Raw genomic sequence first — 22,924 nt, forward strand, 5'->3', positions numbered from 1 at the left:
TTCTGGCTAGTGGGTGAGAAGGGAGTTAAATGGACTACTGCTACATTTACTGAACAGAGAAGGGGATTCATTTTGGAGATAGGAGCTATTTTTAGACATTATTCTCATATATATTTTGTTCCTGTGTTTGCCCTGTTGTTATGTTTTCCCCTTCCCTTTAAAAAGATGTCCTTGTTTATACAGATTCACAAGCACTTTACCTCTGGAAGTTCTTACTGTTATTAGCTTCCAGTGAAGGTCCTGTTAATCTTCCTATATTTATGGTTGGGAGGGGGAAGAGGGTAGAGCCAGTTTAGTTATTTGTCAAAAGGAACTTCAGCTATACTGAAACTTGCTGCTCCCTTGTAGCAATAGTTTTAGAGAAATACTGCAGGTGTCTCCAACAGGGAACCCTCTAGTGATATATCCATGCTCTGGCACAGTCAAGTAAGCATTCACAAATTAAGCCATTCTTTTTCTTTTGCTGTACATATTTGTCCAATCATCCCCACTGTTCTCCTGTAACATATATTTAATTATGTAGTATAGTAATATAGTATGAATTTAATGTCCCAAAATACACTATCATTTTTCAGCATTTTTTGGTATGTGTCAAAACATAATGTGTATCTATGTTAAGGATCCTATTAACCTCTATCAACAAGGAGTAAGCCTATAATTTAAAGCAGTTTGTAGCTGCAAATGTCTTCCAGACTGAACCAAAAGTCTATTAAAACTGTCAGTCCTGCAAATTTTGTTAAATGAAAACAATTAAGGAATGTGGCAATGTGTGTCTGTGGTGTAGTCACAGCTTATTATAGATTAATAGCTCCTCTTCCCCCTGTGGGCCAATCAATCAGTACACGTAAATATATGAATCATGGACAAACACCAGTGGTTCAAGTCTTAATAAACAAAGTCTGTATATTCTTTTACTCTTTTGATGAGACTGAAAAAGAGCACTGCTTCAAGGAAATACATCAATTGTAAAAAAAAGACAGAATCTTAGTGAGGGTCATCATAAATATGTTGTGCATATTCTAAATGTGGTATAGTTTGTATCACTAAGGAGTCTGAAAATGCAATTTGTCCCAAACCTCTGCATGAAATCTAGTGAAGATGTAAAATGCATTGAGATCACTGTTCACAATGTGTATGAATTGGTCTTGATGGGCAGGTGTTGGATACATGTATTATTTTTTCTTGCAAACATCACAATTCTTCAGACTTCTGCTTGCTGAATAACAAGGACAAAGGTCTACAAAAGAAGGCTCATATCAATCATACCTATGACATCTGATATAAATTGTGTTACTTGGAAAACCTACACCAGAGGTTATGAATTACAGAATCCTCACCTGGAGTAGTTAGTACAAAAAAAGTCGTGTCAGATACTTCCAAGGTTGAAAAACAAAAGAGATTTACTGTTGCTGCTCAGCAGCATCACCACTTGCTATAACATTGCGCTTGGCTTGCATGCTTGTGCCACAGTGAGGGGAGTGTACACAATTTATATACCAATAAAAGTGGAGTAAGATAAATATGTAGCAGTGTTAGGACATGAGGATGTAAGACCTGTTCTCATTGCTGAGGAAACAGAGGACCTCCTGTTCCCTTAGCTCAGCGGTTCTGAACCGGGGGTACATGTACCCCCAGGGAGTATGTGAAGCCTCATCGGGGTATGTGAGATATATTTCATACATTGTCTAACACAGGTCAAAGGGCCTAAAAAAAGTCTTGACAATTTGAAACTGCCGTAAAATATGCATACATGTGCGATTACATGTAGTTTGACATGAAAATTAATTTCCCATTGAAAGGGGATATGTGAAGTCTTACTCTGAGCCCAAGGGGTACGTCGACTGAAAAAGGTTCAGAACCGCTGCCTTAGCTGATGAAATACAATAGGCAGAATGGGAGCTCACACTAAACTCCAACATGAGATGCAAGTATTAGTTTTGAGCAGCACCTCAGCACCATTCAAAGAACTCTGTTTCCTATCAGCATTGTGGGCAGAATGTTTCCTGATACAAGGACTGGTGCTTCCACCTCCATAGCTGCATTGCAATGTTTGTTTGTTTTTTTATTATTATTTATGTTGCTAAAAAGGCTCAGGGCAGCTTACAGTATAAAAAACAAAATAACTTATACAAGCAAATAAAATATTAATTAAGCTATATAGATTTACATAACACTTGAGTACCCACAGCACTTATATTTCTGGTGCTAATATTCTTATTGCTACCATGTCTGAACACTCCTGCAAGGTAGGTTAGAATTACTAGGACAATTTTTTAATGGGATTACTGAGTTACAGGTCTGAGGAAACTCAGTAAAGGTTACACAGCAAGTTTGTGGTGAGGCTGAGAGAAGAAATGAGGAGTTCCTGGCTTCTAGCCCCATGATCAGTCCACAAAGCCACACTGCCCAGCAGTGACAATCTGCTTCAACAGGTCACAGAAGTCCATCTCACATGGAAGTACCTATCAGAATGATCAAAGACACTTCTTTAACTGCCATCAAAGAGAAATGGCAACTGAGCTTGTTTAGTTTGGTCTGATATTGCAGAGCAATTATCTCCAAGTGGTGCTTAACAAATACGTCAGAATATGCAGGATAAGTTTATTAAACCATATTGTACATTGGTGATGCGTAGGGGGTGCACACGGGTGCACATGCACCCCCTAAGCTTGGTGGTACCACTCCTGCAAACAGGCACCGCTGACACTGCCTGCGGGTGGTTGCCGCTTGCCAGTCCCCCACTGCCACCGACACTGCCAGCAGTGTCTGTGGGCAGTCCCAAATTGCAGTTGGTCACTGCCAATGCTGCTGGTGGCATCTGCGGGTGCTCTCCACCTCCCTCCCCTCTGCCGCCAACAGCGCTGCGGCTGCTGGTAGGAGCTTCCTGCTCGCAACCGCCTGTGGGAGCTTGCTGTGCCCCCCCAGCCTGTGGGGGCACACAGCGTTCATGGTATTATATATGCAAGCAGTAAAGGAAGATAAAAAATAAAGAATAATCTGCCTGCTATGGAACCATTTACAGAGATTTACGTACAAGACCTGAAGTAGATGCCCCCTTCGGATACAGAAAAAAACTGACATGAATCTAAGACAGTGGTTTTCAACCTTTTTTCATTCGCAGGCCCCTAAAAAATTTTGAATGGAGGTGGACCCCTTTGGAAATTTTGAAGGGAGATGTGGACACCTTTGAATTGTAAATGTGGGTATTCACATACTTTTGATTGATCATAGTCATCTTTGGCAGACCCCTTAGACTTCCCAGGGGTCCATGGATCCATGGATCACAGGTTGAAAACCACTGATCTAAGAGCATGACTCAGCAAATATACCCATAACAGAAAAGAGTGAATAGATGGCTGGTAATGACAATAAGCTGAAAAGATATAAAAACCAAGGGACTCTGTAACAATCTGCATCAATAGATGTTCAAAAAACCTTGTGATAGCTACAAGCTTCACTGTATGATGAAGTGATTGTCTTATGAAATATTAGCAGCTATCCAAAATTAGGAAAGTGTGAAATTCTTGTTGCTATATAAATTATCTGAGACATTTGTGTCAATTATAGCCTTGCTGTAAGGAGGAGAGACACTGATGATCATGACAGAAGATGATGTTTTAGTGTCATGTGAATATTCTCAGGCAATTATTCAAATCCATCATTTCTTGTCTAGGTAAAATAGATTAATCATTCTTAGCATTTCATGTCATTCAGTGATTGCTGAGTGTTGGTTTGCTGCTTTGGTGTTCTGCAATCCATTCATTATAAAGGATGATTCAATGATAGATTTAATAGCAGAGGTGGGGTTCAGTCCAGTAGAGCTGGACAGAGTAGGCAATTATGGTAGGATAATTGGACAGGGCTAGGCAACTTTGCATTGAATTCCAGGATCTCAAGGCCCAATCTAGTAATGTTCTGAGTACCCTTAGCTTCCAGAGCTGTGATAGCCTACTGTCATGAGCACCCCTGGATTGAAAGGACTTTCCCACATAAACAGGGAGAACAAAATGAACTTTTACACAGGCTCATCTATTCTTTCCTCCACTTCACCCAGCTATCAGTGACTAGGAACTGATATGAGACCCACTTTCCACCTGCCTTGTCACATCAAAGCACCCTAGACTTGAATAAGTATTTAGAATCCCCCCAACACTGAACAGCTCTTCATGAACCATGGAGGAATGGGATATTAATAAGTGAACCTTCCAATGTTTTCAGCTCCCATCTCCTGTCTTGTGGTGTGCCTGTCTTCTCCCCACCACTTGACAGGGAGCTCTTTAGCCTCTTTTTGCCCTGCACCACCTCCTCATTTCTGCTGCTCTCTATAAGCAAGGGCCTTCGTTTGGAGCGCCATACTCCTCAAGCTCCTCTTCCCCCTGACAGAAGGTCCTTTGAGCCACCTCAGCTATTTGCTGCTAATGCACTTCATGAAGGCTTCCTTCTCCTCCCCTTTCTTCAACCTACAGTCGCCCTACTAAGCTTGCCTTGTCTTCATCCACCATTATCTCTCAGATCCCCAATCCTGCTTGTCCGTGGAACACCTTACTTCTCTTCTGAGCTTTACGTCATTCATGAACAATTTTATTAATAATAATCACCCCCTAAAAGTAGAGAATAATTACATGGGCAGGGCAACTGAACAAGGTGAGTATGTGGGGGATCCTGGACGTGATGGAATCAGTCCTATTGAGGATCCTAAAGGATCAGTTACCAATCCAGTCAGGATTGTTGTCAGCAGGCAAGGTTTATTGAAAACATGCAATTTATTTGAATTTTCACTTAACTCTTACAGCCCAAAATATCATTGCTTAAACCTGGAAAAGAGCCACTTCTCCAGCTGAATTAAAATGCACTACTAAAAAATCCTGGCTTGACTTAAACAGCGAACACATTTTCTAGGGCAGACTGTGGGACTTTGCTGCCACCTAAATTCTGGGTCATGAGCATATTAAAATTAACGTACAGGTTCACAGGTCCCTGGTATCTGATGTCCTCCTCATTCTTTTAGTCATATATACTAAAATGTTTAGTTTTCTTTACATCACAAAAGAGGATGTCATTAAATGAACTCTGTCTATCCTGTGCACTGGAAAAAAATGCGTATACTCCTGTAATTAAAGGTTATACAGCAACCATAAATCTGGCTTTGCCTAACTTTCAGGCCTTGGATTTTGCAACCTATATAATGGTCTGGGGGGGGGGGGGGGGGGGGGGGGCTGTGCATGTATTTACCTACATTTTGTTTAAAGGAAAACAAAGGTGGGAAAAAAATTCCCATCATGACTCATTAGAAGGGGCTCAAACTGTAATATGGGCTGTTACTACTAGAGCAACCAGACTAGTGACATCAGTGAGTGATAATCGGGAAACCTAAAATGACATTTGTTCCTTTTTGAGGAAAAAAAACATTAAATGAGATTTTCATAGAATCACAGAAAATTAGGGTTGGAAGGGACCTCAGGAGGTCATCTAGTCCAACACCCTGCTCAAGGCAGGACCATCCCCAACTATATCAACTATATCATCTTAACAAAGAAGACAAACCAATTTCTTTCCTGAATGTGACCACTTCTAACAAAATAAAGGAGAGGGTATCAGGTAGTTTTGTTCTGCTCCATGCTAACAAAAAAAGAAGATTGGCTGTATCTCTTCTCTCATATACTCTTATCTTTTACTCTTTTCTAATAATTTCTTTCCTTTGTTCATGAGATCCTCTGGGATGGAGTTTTGAGAACAGATTTTATGCCAACTTATGGTTAGAAAAATATTTGTTTTATATACTTTTTATCTCTGTATTGTGGTTTCTGACTATCCAGTTGAATCCTTTACTAAAATGTCTTATAGCTAGAGGCTAGATTGTATTTTGGGAAACCTATGCTGAACAGGTGATTTCACTGTTGACTTTTGAACTTCTGTTGAGATTTCTAGTGAGAAAAACATAGGACTATCTAGGTCCAGTTGCTGCTATATGAGTTATAAAATCTGCTTCACATCAGGACAAAAATGCTGTTTAAAGGATATGACTATAAGAAGACAAGAAATTAAAGAAAGCCAGTTTGGGGGAATAAAAGACAGAGAATCTATGTCAATGAGCAATATACATCGACCCTCATCAAGACGGAATCGAAGGATGAGGAAGTAGAAGGATTGTGGGTTAGGCTACATGGGGGGCAAGGAGAAAGGGATTTGGTGGTAGAGGTCTGCTACAGACCCCCACACCAAGGGGAAGAAATAGATTCGGGGCTCCTGAGGCAGCTCTCGGAGACCATAAAAGCTAAGGAGGCGGTAGACATGGGGGACCTAAACTACCCGGACATCTGCTGGGAGACGCAGACGGCAAAGTCCCACCGTTCACGCAGGTTTCTAACCTGTGTACAGGACCTCCACCTGACACAGGAGGTACACGGTCCCACTAGGGGGAATGCCATACTGGATCTGGTATTGGCAACGGGGGATGACATGGTAAGGGACCTACAGATCAGTAGCCATCTGGGGGACAGTGATCACCTAATAATAGAATTCACCATAAGACATCGAGTGGGTAAGGTAACTAGTAGGGTGAAAGTGCTAGACTTTAGGAAAGCTGATTTCAATGAACTCAGGCGATTAGTCAAGGACGCACTGCAGAGTAGAACTTTGGAAGTGATGGGAGCCCAAGAAGGGTGGCTGTGCCTTAAGGAAATGATCCTTCGGGCACAAAGCAAGACGATCCCGATGCGAGGTAAAAGAGGAAGAGGGGCCAGGAGGCTTCCTTGGCTGACCAGAGAAATCCAGGGCAGCCTAAGGGCCAAAAGGGGAGCACATAAAAAGTGGAAACAGGGAGAGATCACCGAAGATGAATATACCTCCTCTGCTCACATTTGTAGGGAGGCAGTTAGACGGGCCAAAGCTACCATGGAGCTGAGGATGGCATCCCAAGTAAAGGACAACAAGAAATTGTTTTTTAGATATATAGGGAGTAAAAGGAAGGCCCAGGGAAGAATAGGACCCCTGCTAAATGGCCAGAAACAATTGGTGACGGACAGGGGGGACAAGGCTGAACTCCTCAATGAGTTCTTTGCCTCAGTGTTCCTAAGTGAGGGGCATGACAAGTCTCTCACTGGGGTTGTAGAGAGGCAGCAGCAAGGCGCCAGACTACCATGCGTAGACCCTAAGATGGTGCAGAGTCACCTGGAAGAACTGGATGCCTTTAAGTCGGCAGGCCCGGATGAGCTCCATCCAAGGGTGCTGAAGGCGCTGGCCGACATCATTGCAGAGCCACTGGCGGGAATATTTGAACACTCATGGTGCACGGGCCAAGTCCCGGAGGACTGGAAAAGGGCCAATGTGGTCCCCATTTTCAAGAAGGGGAGGAAGGAGGACCCGGGCAACTATAGGCCAGTCAGTCTCACCTCCATCCTTGGCAAAATCTTTGAAAAAATTATCAAGGCTCACATTTGCGAGAGCCCGGCAGGACAAATTATGCTGAGGGGAAACCAGCATGGGTTTGTAGCAGGCAGATTGTGCCTGACTAATCTAGTCTCTTTCTATGACAAGGTTATGGAATGCCTGGACACAAGAGGAGGGGTGGATGTTGTATACTTAGACTTCAGGAAGGCCTTCAATACGGTATCCCACCCCATACTGGGGAACAAGTTAAGAGGCTGTGACTTGGATAACTACACAGTCCGGTGGGTGGCAAATTGGCTAGAGGGTCGCACCCAGAGAGTCGTGGTGGATGGGTCGGTTTCGACCTGGAAGGGTGTGGGCAGTGGGGTCCCACAGGGCTCGGTCCTTGGACCGATACTCTTTAATGTCTTCATCAGCGACTTGGATGAGGGAGTGAAATGTACTCTGTCCAAGTTTGCAGATGACACAAAGCTATGGGGAGAAGTGGACACGCCGGAGGGCAGGGAACAGCTGCAAGCAGACGTGGACAGGTTGGAAAAGTGGGCAGAAAACAACAGAATGCAGTTCAACAAGGAGAAATGCAAAGTGCTGCACCTAGGGAGGAAAAATGTCCCTCACACCTACAGCCTAGGGAATGACCTGCTGGGTGGCACAGAAGTGGAAAGGGATCTTGGAGTCCTAGTGGACTCCAAGATGAACATGAGTCGGCAGTGTGATGAAGCCATCAGAAAAGCCAATGGCACTTTATCGTGCATCAGCAGATGCATGACGAATAGATCCAAGGAGGTGATACTTCCCTTCTATTGGGCGCTGGTCAGACCGCAGTTGGAGTACTGCATGCAATTCTGGGCGCCACACTTCAAGAGCGATGCGGATAACCTGGAGAGAGTCCAGAGAAGGGCCACTCGTATGGTTAAGGGCTTGCAGACCAAGCCCTACGAGGAGAGACTAGAGAACCTGGACCTTTTCAGCCTCCGCAAAAGAAGGTTGAGAGGCGACCTTGTGGCTGCCATCAGGGGGGCACAGAAGGGAATTGGTGAGGTTTTATTCACCAAGGCGCCCCTGGGGGTTACAAGAAATAATGGCCACAAGCTAGCTGAGAGCAGATTTAGATTGGACATTAGGAAGAACTTCTTCACAGTTAGAGTAGCCAAGGGCTGGAACAGGCTCCCAAGGGAGGTGGTGCTCTCCCCTACCCTGGGGGTCTTCAAGAGGAGGTTAGATGAGCATCTAGCTGGGGTCATCTAGACCCAGCACTCTTTCCTGCCTATGCAGGGGGTCGGATTCGATGATCTATTGAGGTCCCTTCCAACCCTAACATCTATAAATCTATGAAACTTTGTGGCATTGCAAAATTTGAATACTTTATTTCTTTTTGCTATATTATTCTTTTTAAAAACTGAACATTTAAATGCAAATCAATAAGTAGCCACAGAGAAATATACCAATTATATTTACCACCTCACTTTTAACTAAACAATACAATCCAGATGGGTGCAGTATTCTCTTTGCAGTTCCAACTCAACTCACTGTGATATCTGTTATCCATGAAACGTTTTGTTGCACATTATTAAACCACTACTTTATTCTACCTCAAGATTCCTGTGTTTCAGTGGTGGCAAAACTATAATTACCCATGGCATTATAAATATTTTATGAAGCTTGGAGTCCTCCTATATTAATGTGGTTCTGTAGATGTAATATGGCATTAGTAGCCCAAATTATTCCTGCAGATAGAAACACTGAAGAGTTTGGATAGTCTGCACATTTCAGCCTGCAGATTGTTCCCATGAAAGAGTATGGAAGAAGTATGGCCTCAAGGAGCAATTTCAGAGATAAGGGAAGTAGCCTACCTCCCGGTGGCCACATCACAAGCCCAAAAAGTATGAGGTGAGATTATCCCCTGATAGCTATACTGTCATGAAAACTCAAACTACAGCTGTTTCAATTTACTTGGTCATGATGGGAATGGTGTCCCAATGTTCAGAACAGTCCCCTCGAGTTTATGACACCCATACAAGGCAAGGAAGTCAATTCTCCCTTTCCAAAAAATTTGAGCCTTTCCAGGAACATGATTGTACTATCTCTGACCTGCATCTCTGACCTGTATCCTTCCTGGTTTGTGAAAGAAAATGTGGAACATTTAGGACTAATACTAACAGATATTATCAGTACTTAATATTAAGGATAAATTCTAATTCTAGTCCTCAAATACACAATATTCTTCTGGTTATCAAAAGAGCCCTTGCTCAAGGTCAGTAGCTCTGTGAAATTTAAAAGCTCTGCCTTTATTTCTATAACCTTACATTTCTAAGCAGGCTAATTGAAAGCATCACTGACATTCTTTTCAGTGCCATCTCTCTGTTGCTAATACTCCTTTGATCCCTCACAGTCTGGTTGCCAAGCCTGGGCTTGGGAAAATGATACTACTGAAGATGACCTTCCACCTCTGTATTGATTGGGGGAAGTACTTGTATGGCCCTACTAATCCTCTTGGGTCTTTCTGTGGCATTTGATACTGTGGACCACAAAACCCTTCTCTCAGCTCCTAGAGAAAGCAAGTATGAAAGAAACTCCCTACAATGATTCATATCTTTCGTCTCATATCAAGTGAAAATGATCATCATGGGTAACTGCTCTTCTGCAGTTACCTTCCTTACAGCATCCTGCAGAACTCATTTTTCACTCTCCCCATCCTTGTGCTGAAGTGTCATCTGTGTCTAAGTGAGCCAGCTGTATAGCTGCTTTGCATTAAATGAAAACACACCACCACCTCCAAGGTTTTTTACTGCTTTTCTTAGTAGTTTTTCAGAAGTTGCACTTAGACTAGTCTGAGGTAATGCTATTGGGAAGGGAGAAGCACCTCAATAAACGCTTCTTCTTAATAATCCCATCCATTTTAGCTTGTCACCCTCAGATTGTCAAATGATCTTGTAAACTTTCTTATATTGCAATATGTGAGGACACACAAACACCTACTTTAGTAGAAATAATTGTTACTATCTGCAACTGGGCAGAAGATTGTGTTAACTAGGATAAAATGCAAGCTTAACCACTGTGACCTGCATGCTCCTTACAGCTACTGCAAATCGCTTTATGTAGAGAAGAAGCCCCAGCATGTTCAGACTACAGCAGCCTAATATGCTCTTCAGAATGCAGCATTATACAACTCCACACGAAACATACAGTCCAGTACAAGGTCACTGCCTTGATTTTTAATGCCATGCATTGAATTTGATCCTGGCTATCCTAGAGGTTGGTCCAGCCTCTGAGACTACAACCTTGAGGCTAGCGATTACAACAGAGAGAACCTTCAAAGGAGCTAGACCAAGAATCTAGAACTCACTACTGGAAGAAATGAAGACAGCTATCAGGCTTGCCCTGATCAAGTTAAATTCAAAGCTGCACTCTTCACCTAAGTTTTCCCAAAGTAGTAGCCCTGTTTGTGGAGATTCGTTAATAACCACTATCCAAACCCATAGCCCTGTTTCTGGTAGCAGCAAAGGTAAAGAAGGAGAGCACTTTCATCTTTTTACTTACAGGAGGCACTCAGATATTATGGTGATAAGTATCGCTATATGCATAAAAGTACATGGATAGCTATCACTTCATACCACACTGAAATGCAACCTATATTTTGCTCCAACACTCCATAACAGTTCAGGATAGCCAGCTAAACTACAGCGAGAATTACAAACTGATGGAATTCAGTTACGCAAATGAGAACTTGGTCAGGACACTGGGGCATCTTGAGTAACATGTCATTGAATCTTTAAGTACCCCACGTGGCCAAGAGTTTAGTTATGTCATAGTTGTTGCCGGTTAGGGCGACTATTGGCATGCTCTGAAGGGGAGGAATGCATCTCCTCCAAGCTACCCTCAATCCCTGATGAAGAATAGCCTGGGAAAAGTTATTAATGAGTTAAATGTACCTGCAGGGTCCGAAGCAGAGACACAAGAGCGGCATGTGTCATTCCCACACCATTTTAAAAGTATATATTCCCTGTGCATTGGAGGACGCGCAGGGAGTGACATCATCAGGAATCATCTGGAGATGGAGAAAAGCTGGGTGCCAGAGGTGGCAAATGCCTGCTGGGAACCAGAACAGGATGCAGGCAGCTGGAAGAGCTCCATCCCAGGGAGCTGAGCCAGAATGAAAGGGTGGAGAGAACTTGGGAGTTCCAGTAAGGAAAGGAATTAGGGGCTCTGTTGTTCACTTGCAGGAGAACCCATAGGAAGAAGACTCGGAGAAGTAAGCCAGGAGAGCTATGCATCAATGGATGAACGACAGGACTGGAGGCAGTCACTAAGTCAGTCATGTGAGTCCAATCCTTGAACAGCCTTTGATATAGTGTGCTGTGAGGTGATGGATGTATTTTCTTTCCTTACTTCTTATTTTATACATTTTTCTCCAAAATTAAGAAGCACAAAAGTCAGGGTTGTTGCAGCATATGTTATTTATTATTTGGACATTATTCTAAGTCATGAGTGATATAGGACTGTCGATTTTGTCTATAAGTTAATTGCTTTAGATTTATCAGCCTTAAAGTGACAGCTTAAGAAAGTTACAGGCATTGCAAGAAATTAATTATTGTAATCTCACACTAGTATGACACCACTGGTTCACCATCACAGTTGGCATGTGGAAGGGGTGTAGGGGAGGTGGAGCCCCAAGAAACACCAAGAGGTAACCATCTTCCTGAAAAGGGTAGGAAACCATTTAATTTGGGAGCCTCCTTGCTTTTTCAATACATAATTGAGTGAGTTGCACGGGATTTGGATTTAAGTGAGGAAGAGTTGCGCAACATCGGCCTCACTCTCTCATCTGAGCCAATTGGTAAGCAGTGGCAGGACAGTATCAAGATGGCTGGAGATTGTACCAGATGCAGCGGATGACCAGGACATCTTTTGTGCCTTGTTCTGCTCTGCGCAGTCCATGGTGCGTTGCTGTACTGCCATCATGGCCATTGGAACATGTGAGGGTCTTGTCTGCCCAGCCAGTCAGCTGACGTCAGACTTTGCATGCAAGGATGGGCATGTCCCTATCTCCCCAGAGGTCTGAGGACTAACTGAGTACCCTTACCTGGTTTGGCCCACCCATCAAGGCAGGTTACCAGGCCACTGTTGCATGCAGACAGCTACTTGGAGCCACAGGTGAGGACCAAAAGAGGAAGACTCACTCAGGAGAGCACGACATACTCTTTCTCTGGAGGTGCTACCTCTCCCAGACACCCCCAACACCCCAACTCACATCCAGCAACTCACATCTTGCACAAGCCCTGTGGCAATGGGCCAGCAACAAAACAGCAGGTGTCGAGATACTGGAAGCTGTAGTTGCAAACCTGCACACAGTGGCTCAGGATTTTGGGTCACTTTCTACTGGACAGAAGCAGCAGGAGAACTCAGCAGCCTCCTGAGTGACTCAGCAGCCCTATTCAGGATTGCACTCCTCACATCCTAGAATGTGGAAGGGGCTAGAAAAGGTGCCCCAAACATTGCCTGCTTCGCTTCACCCTGGCCAGCATACCATGGCCGGCAGGGGTCCCACTACAGTGGTAAAAAAGGAAAGAAATCAATTCCCCTCAAACTGCGCGCATGGAAAGTATATATGCTGACTGATGGAAACACTAACAGACCTGAAAGGAGAACTGCCCTTATCAGGAAAGGTGCAATGTCCATATTGCTGCGCTCAGTGGGACTCACCTACCTGATGAAGGGCAGTTCAGCAGGAAAGGCTGGCTACACATTCTTCTGGAGTGATCATGGCAGCAAAGCCAAACAGGAAGTAGGTGTCAGTTTTAACAAAAACTGCCTCATCGAGAAGCTGACCTACCTGCCTAAGGGAATGAATGACCAACTGATGGTGCTCAGGCTCCCCCTGCTTGGCAAAAAGTGTGCCACTATCATCAGTACATATGCTGCTACCATGACCAACTCTGACAAAGTCAAAAATCAGTTCTATGATGACCTCCACTCCCTGATCATTGCTGTACCAAAGTCTGATCATCTCATCCTCCTTGGCGACTTAAATTCCAGGATTGGCTCTGACTGCCAAACATGGGACAGAGTCATTGAGAAGCATGGGATCGGAAGCTGCAATAGCAATGGCCTTCTCCTGCTCAGATTATGAACATAAGGTCCTGGTTACTAACACTGTGTTCCATCTCCCCAGCTGGAAAAAGACATCATGGATGCACCCTTACTCCAGGCACTGGCATCTTATTGACTATGTCATCGTCTGAAGGAGGGACAGACATGATGTCTATGTAACCAAAGCAATGTGTGCCACTGAATGCTGATCATTGACTCATCATCTCCTCATTAAAGATCGTGTTTCAAACTAGACGGTGTCCACAAGGATGAAGTGGACTGAAGTGCCTCAACACTGCACAGCAGATAAACGACAGCACAAGGCTGTCTTTTGCAAACCATCTGAAAGATCAGCTTCACACTACACTGCTCCTTTCTGGCTCCATCAAAGCCAACTGGAAGTGGCTCCATGAACCTATGCACTCTGCAACCCTTGAGACCCTGGGACCAGCATCTGCAGATACCAGGACTGGTTTGATGAAAATGATGAGGATAAACAATAGCTGCTGGAAAAGAAACAACGTCTCCACAGAATCTCCCTCTATGATAAGTCCGTATCACCACAACGTGCTTGCAGCTCAATATGGAAGACCGTTCAACACAAGTTGTGAAGGATGCAGGACACATGGCTGAAGAATAAAGCAGATGAGATTCAGTACTATGCTGACTGAAATGACACAAAGAAGTTCTTCAGTTCCCTAAAGGCTATCTACAGTCCACAGATCCTCGGATCCTCCCCCCTGCTGTCCACCAACAGGATGACGCTGCTAACTGACAAGACCCAGATCCTTCAGAGAGAGGCTGAATACTTCAGCGCCACCCTCAATCAGACATCCTCTGTCAACAAGGATGCCATAGGCAAGCTGCCTCAAATCGCCATCAACACCTTGCTTGAAGCTCTGCCTATGATTATGGAAGTCCAAAAGGCGATACAACAAATGTCTAGTGGCAAAGCTCCTAGAGGCAATGTGATTCCAGTGGAGGTCTACAAATCTGGCAGTCACGGCCTCATGGAGAAGCTAACCGAGATCTTCTGCAGTATGTGGGCTCAGGAGGTAGTCCCTCAAGAATTCAAGGATGCCTCCATTGTCCACCTGTACAAGAGGAAGGGAAACCACCAGCTCTGTGACAATCATAGAGGCATCTCCCTCCTCTCAACTGGCAGGAAGATACACACAAGAGTCTTCCTCAACCGGCTGACTGACCATCTAAATGACCTACTGCCTGAGAGTCAATGTAGCTTCAGAAAAGGACATGGAGCTACCAACATGGTGTTTGTGGCCCAGCAGCTTCAAGAAAAGTGCCAGGAACAGAGAGTCAACCTTCTCTTCACGTTCGTCAACCTAGCCAAAGCCTTTAATACAGTAAAACATGAAGGCCTCTGGGAAATCATGAAGAAGTATGGATGCCCCAGAAAATTAATCAATATGGTTTGACAGTTCCACAACGGCATGATGACATGTGTCCTTGCAAATGGCGAATGCTCTGACCCCTTTCCAGTTGCAAATGGTGTTAAGCAGGGCTGTGTGCTCACACCTACTCTCTTTAGCATGGTATTCTCTACCATGCTGCTGGATGCCTTCCAATACAATGACCAAGCTGTACAAGGTTAAAGGTGTCCCTAAAGAGTTTTGGCATCAACCCAGAGTTGTGGGAGCAAATCGCTTGCGACCATCCATTCCTGGAGGTCATCAATCCAGAATGGAGCACTGGCCTTCAAACAGCAATGCATGGCAGAAGCAATGAAGAAACACATGTCCAGGAAAACAAAAACTTCTCGTATCCAGTCCTCATAGCTTTCCTGCCCCTGCTACAGCAGACTGTTCAAGGCAAAGATTGGACTTATAAGTCACTTATGTACCCATGTGAGCTAGCCTCCACCTCACTTCTTGCTCTTTTTTTTCCTTTTTCCTTTCTTTTCTCCTCCCTCTTTTCACCTTCCCTTTTTCTTTTCCACTTCTCCTCCTCCCCTCTCCCACGCTGGATGCAATTGTCTTTGCCAGCAAAACACACACATAATTAATCAAGTTGTGGCAGGCAAGTAAAGAGGGACTTTGTGCTGTCCACCCTGCCGCCTGCTTTTGTGAGCAAGACCCTAGACGGCAGCAGTAGTCAAGAAACATCCTGTCACATCTATCTTGAGGATTTGCTTCAAAACAGATTCAGGGAGAAGCATGCCATCAACCAAACCATAATTCCCATTTTCTGCAGCATTTTTTTCTAGTTTGATGACCCAGCTTAGCTTAAAAGATAGGGTGAGCTCAGAGAGCAAGGTCAGATAAATACAGACCTCATTTTTGTCAACGTACATCAATAGCACATATACATTAACAGTAGATGTTATACCAAAGCAGACTCTTGCTTTGGAATTTTGCCTCATGTTTTAAATACATGAGCTATTATTGTTTAATGAAACTATCTGTAGGTTTCTAATTAACTTATACTGACTCAGTTTAAAGATTAAATACTTTTTGCATAGCATTGCCTTTATGTAAGTGTGTTTAAAATCTGTGAACTTGGAGAGAACTTACTGGAATTCTTTGCTCCTTCATTTGTAAACACTAAATTAAACCATGGACATCTTCAAAGCCTACCAGCTGCTGTGGTTAAAACTAGATCCCCTTGGCTAGAGTCTTGCCTAATACAGGGCAAATTGCAGCCTGAATTTTAACAAAACACAACTGAAAAATAAAAGACTCCTTCTGCTGAGGAAACAGGACCCTAAAGCTGAAGTGTATACTCAGCATTTGGCTGATTGTGAGAGAATTTGTACCCTGAACCATGAGCTTTCTGCTACAGTTATTTTCTGGGCCCATGTGTTAGGTCTGTTGTAGCAAAAACTAAGATTTTTCAGACACTTTGTCTTGGTCAGAGAATTTGGCTCCTTTCAGTTAGCTCAGTGAATGCCACACAGCAGCCTGCAGGCAGTATCAGCTTTTCTTCTCATGGAGCACCCATTACCAAGTGTAGGCAAATCCATCTGAAACTCTGCCATTCTATAGTTCTTGCTGACAGAATTATTCCCCTGTAAGCCCCAGTCTATTTCCCTTTGGCTAAATCTCACTGCACACTGCAGTAAGGGCAACTTAAGTGAGCCCCCTCCCATATTTAGGGTCTATGCATACCATCTTATTAAAATGGTTTCCCTGGGATCACTTATTTTAGCACTTATGGTTTGCTCTTGACATCTTATAAAAAAAAGTGAGGCCTTTTTTCATTTCTGACATTTGAATTTATATTCCATTTTAAATCTCTCTTCTCTCCTTGGATTCTTTTGTTTTCAGGAGACAGAACCACTGCAGTGGTAACTCCTAGTGACTGCATTAGATAGTTAAAAAAAAAGAAATCATAAGCATGTCTACCCAGACGACGTTCTGATGAGTGAGATTGATAATAATAAACACCTAATACTTCAGGCCCCTACTGGGTCTCTTCCCATTTTCTTCACAGACAACCTAAACAACCTGCTGTGCAGCACATAAAAAAGGTTTTATCAAAAGAACATCTGCAGATTAGTGTAGCAATTAGTGATACTATGATTCTGTGATTCTATACAGTTGCACCCAGTGGTGAAACAATTTTAATCTTCTTTCCACCTGCAAAAGTGATGCTTCATGTGTAAAGAGAAGCTTCCATTGAAACTAGGGAGCCATGCTAGACAGCTTCTTTGGCACTCCAATCATTTTATTAACAATTATTCCTTGCAGATGAGTTTTGCAAAATGTATTTAATAATTAAAGCACTGAATTTATCTAGAAAGTGAGTTTACTTCACAAGGTATGATTCTGTTAGGAATGGATAACTGCCAATCTGTGGCATGAACATATTAACAATGTTAACATTTATTTTAGAAACAATATTTTAATATGCATTTATTTAAACACATGAACATGCAGCATTTTACTTTTTCTTTAATATTGCCCTTCTTTAGTGCAAGACTGAAGTGAGTTGATGCCACCTGGATAATTAGAATATCCACAGTTGCATCAAACAGGTTTAGAAGCTGAATAAACCCCCATAATGCAGAACATAAGCCCTCCACTGATGGATAAGGATTATTTATAATCTTTCCTCGTAAGCATAAAACTGATCAATTAATAAAGTCTTATTAGGATGACAGGAGTTTTACAGATGCGTTCACCTGGTACATATTTTTTCCCAGATAATAGATCTAATGAGCACAGGAGCTAAATATGAACCCAGTCACTCAACTCTTACTCCTGTATGTGTCCCATCAATTCCCACTGGGATTACTCACATGAGTAAGAGTTAGCCATGTAGTAGTTACACAAGAATCTCACTGATACTCGTTTCATTAAATTAGAGAAGAATAGTAGAAATATACTGAGATAAGACAAGCATAGACAATAACGCCCCCTACTGATATCCAAACAACACAAAAGAAAAAGTAATGTCTTGAAACAAATCTGTAGAAGTAAGAGACCAGCAGAACTGGGAAGCTTACAGCAGAATTGTGCACACAATTAAAGGAACTGGAAACAAAGTGAAAAATTATCTCTCAAGTAAATGATGATTTTGATAACTGTCAGGGGATGCAGTCTGTCTTCTTAAGACTGAATGATTAAGAGTCACTAGTAATTGAGGATTGTAATACTTTGCACCTAGAGGACATGATGCAGCTCCTGGTCAAGCCAATGGGAGCCTCTGTACTGATTTTAAACTGGAGCTGGATGGGGGCCACAAAGCACAGCTTAACTCAAAATCTCGAACAAGATGTTGGATGGTCACAACCCCACATTATGGTGAGCAGTATTGTCTTCACTCATAAGAAAAGTGAGGCAAAAAGGTTATGTGACATGGCTGATGTGGATCACCTACAGGTAAGCAGATAGATAACCTTTCTACTTCGTGTTGTCTATTATCAAAATTCAGTTACCAGCCCAGTGGGTACAATCATTTAGTAACCAACCAAGCACGTCTACACAAGATGCTTATTGTGCAGTATCCTAGTAACACTGCACAGTAGCGTGCCAGTCGAAAACCATGCTAATATGCTACTGAGCAGTGTTATTAGGCTATTGTTCAGTAAGTGTAAAAAAAACAACAACAAAAAACTTGTGCTGGTACTACTGCGCAGTAGCTTGAGTTATTGTGCATTGAATTAGTACTTGGTTAACCGAGTACTAAACTTAATGGCGGTAACTAGGGTGCATTAATGAATGTGTAGATGTGCCCACTGTTTTAATTAGTTTGCTCTTCTAAAACCAAGAGTGGCCATGGATCCTTAGTTATTGCATTTTATTATACCTTATTGTTTTTAAATATCGCACAGTAGGTATTTGTAGTGCTTCTTAGGGAAATCAATATATTTACCATGCTGTTTATTCATAATTTACAAATTTAAACAACTCTATCATTGTAAAAAAGAAAATCTAAATTTCTCAGCAAACAATTACTAGTTTTCCCTCCACAAGCACAGTATGCTTGGACCATTAAAATTTCCTCAGGTTACCAGGCATTTCTGATGCCTCAATTGAAAGCTCACTTTTCCTCAGAAGATAATCCCAATAGCTAGCAGATGGGATGCAAGTAACCATATAATTTAATGCAAGTTGGTACCTAAAACTTTTTTGTGGGAACTATGCATATATGCCCTTTCTAGTCCACTAAAGTCTCAGCAAGAGACTATGTGCATTCAAGGGAGCTATTTTACCAAACGTGTAATTTACTGAGGACCAAGTCATGCCTGCCTTTGTGTGGATGTGTTAGAGGAGGGAGAGCCTGCCTTCTTCTGCTAGCATACCCATGCAAGAAGCATCTGCTGTTTAATTGCCATCTCTCCAGCTGTCACGTATGGGGCTGGAGATAGTCAAGGTGGAATGAAAGTCTGGCTTCAGCCCTGCTCTCTCAGACCTCTGGCTTCTAGCTGCAGCAGGAAAAAGGGAAGAACAGAGTCTATATAGAAAGAACAGCCTTCAAGTCAAAGGGACTTGTTACAGGCCACATGTTAGACACATTTTTAAGGACATGCGTAAGACAAGGCAGATGAGGTTCTTTGGATAGATATGATTTCTCTTATTAGACCAGCTAAATAGTTGGAATTTTTTTCCCAGCTATTTAATTGATCTAATAAAAGATATCAGGTGTACCTAAATAGCCTTATCTGCCTATGTCCTTAGACCAACACGGCTACAACCAACTACTCTAATGCATAAGACTGAGGCTTTCATGTCTTTTGGGGCCCCTATACATGAATATTATTTCTTTCCCCCAGCAGTAAGAGCCATGCTTGCAGAATCTGAAACAGAACAATTCTCTCCGAGTTTACTGAAGCAGCACTTATTGGGTCAATTCAAGAAAACTCTCCAGCATCAAGATGGAGGTGAGGTCAGCACGCAGGAAAATAATAGGTTATCCTCCGAAAGAGAGATTTTAACTTCATACGATGCAGATTGTTTGGAGGACAGTGAAGACTATGTACCGTACGCTTTTAGTTGCAAATTCATACTATACCATTGGTGCCCAACCTTCCAGCCACAGGGGCCAGATAAGTGACATGGAGTTGGTCCTCAGGTCAGATCCCATGCAGGGTTGGAATGTAGGGTTAGTCCACAGGTGTGATCCAGGGCACAAGCCTAGCCTCATATAGATGGCTATACCTTGTACAGGAGAGATCGAGTAGATAAAAGGTGTGGGGGTGTAGCTCTCTATGTTAAGGAAAGCTACGTGTCCCTGCAAGCTGATGTTGGTGACCAGGGTGGATGATTGGAGACCTTCTGGGTTAAAATCTGTGGGGAACACAGCACAGGGGATACAACGGTGGGAGTCTACTACAGCCCTCCCACCCAAAGTCTAGAGCTTGACCAAGAGTTCGCCCAGGAACTGGCTGAGGCCACATGCTCCAGGACCATGGTTGTCATGGGTGACTTCAGTTACCCAGACATCTCATGGGAGGATCACTCAGCAAAATCCAAGCGGTTGCAAAGCTTCCTATCATGCGTGGATGACCGCTACCTGACTCAAGAAGTCTACAGGCCAATGAGAGGTAAAGCAACGCTTGACTTGGTACTGGCTACTGGGGATGACCTAATCAGTGACCTAGTGATTGATGGGAAGCTGGGTGACAGTGACCACGAGCTGATCACCTTCACCATCCGCCGTAAAGCTGGCAAGTCAGTCAGCAACACTGAAGTCCTTGACTTCAGGAAAGCCAACTTTGACAAGCTCAGGAGGCTAGTCAGTGAGGCCCTAAGGGACCACAGCCCCAGGGGGAGGAGAGTTCAGGAAGAGTAGTTGCTCCTCAAGGGAGCCATCCTCAATGCACAGGCTAATTCTATTTCATCTCGGAGAAAAGGCAGCAAGAGGGCACAGCAGCCTTCCTGGCTCTCCAGGGTTCTAGCAGACCTCCTGAGGCTAAAAAGAAAGGCCTACAGAGGATGGAGGATGGGATTCACCTCCAAGGAGGAATATTCTGCACTGGTCCGGTCCTGCAGGGAGCAAACCAGGAAAGCCAACGCTGCAACTGAACTACAACTAGCTTCGAGCATCAAGGACAATAAAAAGTCCTTTTTCAAATATGTGGGAAGTCGAAGGAAAAGCAAGGGCAACATTGGACCCCTGCTGAACCAGATGGGACAACTGACGCCCAGGAAAAAGCCAACGTATTAAATGGGTACTTTGCGTCGGTTGTTCATCAGTCCCATGGGACACCCATGCCCACTACAGGACAGGGAGGTCCGGGTGAAGGAGATCCCCTGCCCTCCATCAATGCTGACCTTGTAAAGGAACACCTTGAGAGGCTGGATACCTTCAAGTTAGCTTCACCCCAGGGTACTCAAGGAGCTGGCTAGCATCATAGCCTAGCCTCTGGCACAGATCTTCGAGGACTTCTGGCACTCTGGTGCAGTGCCCGAAGACTGGAAGAAGGTCAATGTGGTGCCTATCTTCAAGAAAGGGAGGAAAGTGGATCCAGCAAACTACAGGCCCATCAGCCTGACTTCTATCCCAGGGAAGGTCTTAGAAAAGTTTATTAAAGAGGCCATCCTTAATGGACTGGCCGACGCCAACATCCTGAGGGATAGCCAGCATGGGTTTGTTGCAGGTAGGTCTTGCTTGACCAATCTCATTTCCTTTTATGACCGGGTGACCTATCACCTGGACAAGGGAGAAGAGATTGATGTCATATATCTTGACTTCAAAAAAGCCTTCAATCTGGTATCCCATGATCACCTCTTGGTGAAACTGGCCAATTGTGGCCTTGGGTCCACCATGATCTGCTGGCTGGGAAATTGGCTCCATGGTCAGACCCAGAGGGTGGTGGTTGATGGAAGTCAATCGTCACGGTGCCCTGTGACCAGCGGGGTCCCCCAAGGCTCTGTCCTTGGACCCATATTGTTCAACATCTTCATTAATGATGTGGACATTGGAGTCAGAAGTGGACTGGCCAAGTTGGCTGATGACACCAAACTTTGGGGCAAAGCATACACACCTGAAGACAGGAGGGCGATCCAGGCTGACCTGGACAGGCTCAGCAAATGGGTGGATGAGAACCTGATGGTGTTTAACACTGAAAAATGCAAGGTTCTCCACCTTGGGAGGAAAAACCTGAAGCATCCTTATAGGCTTGGCAGTGCTACATTGGCTAGCACTACGGAAGAAAGAGACTTGGGGGTCATCATTGACCACAAGATGAACATGAGCCTGCAGTGTGATGCTGCAGCTAGTAAAGTGACCAAAACCCTGGCTTGCATCCATAGATGCTTCTCAAGCAAATCCTGGGACGTCATTCTCCCCTTGTACTTGGCCTTGGTGAGGCCACAGCTGGAGTACTGCATCCAGTTTTGGGCTCCATAATTCAAAAAGGATGTGGAGAAGCTTGAGAGAGTCCAGAGAAGAGCCACGCACATGATCAGAGGTCAGGAAAACAGACCTTACGACAACAGGCTGAGAGCCATGGGGCTCTTTAAGCGCAGGCTCAGGGGTGATCTGATGGCCACCTATAAGTTTATCAGGGGTGACCACCAGTATCTGGGGGAACGTTTGTTCACCAGAGCGCCCCAAGGGATGACGAGGTCAAACAGTTACAAACTATTGCAAGACCATTTCAGGCTGGACATAAGGAAGAATTTTTTACTGTCCGAGCCCCCAAGGTCTGGAACAGCCTGCCATCGGAGGTGGTTCAAGCACCTACATTGAACACTTTCAAGAGTAAATTGGATGCTTATCTTGCATTTGGGATCCTATGACCCCTGCTGACTTCCTGCCCTTCGGGCCGGGGGCTGAACTTGATCTTCCGAGGTCCCTTCCAGCCCTAATGTCTATGAATCTATATGCTGTATCTGGCCTCATGCCAGTGTGATCTAGAGAGAAGGGCTATGTTACATGGCTTGTGATGCTCCTCATGGGTCCAGAAATTTGGCAGCAAGGGAGTGGCAATTTTTGCTGCACCACTCCCCCACTGCCAAAGTTGCACACCTGTGTGATG

This window comes from Alligator mississippiensis, chromosome 5 (genome assembly GCF_030867095.1).
Source record: "Alligator mississippiensis isolate rAllMis1 chromosome 5, rAllMis1, whole genome shotgun sequence".
In the NCBI taxonomy this organism is placed as follows: domain Eukaryota; kingdom Metazoa; phylum Chordata; order Crocodylia; family Alligatoridae; genus Alligator; species Alligator mississippiensis.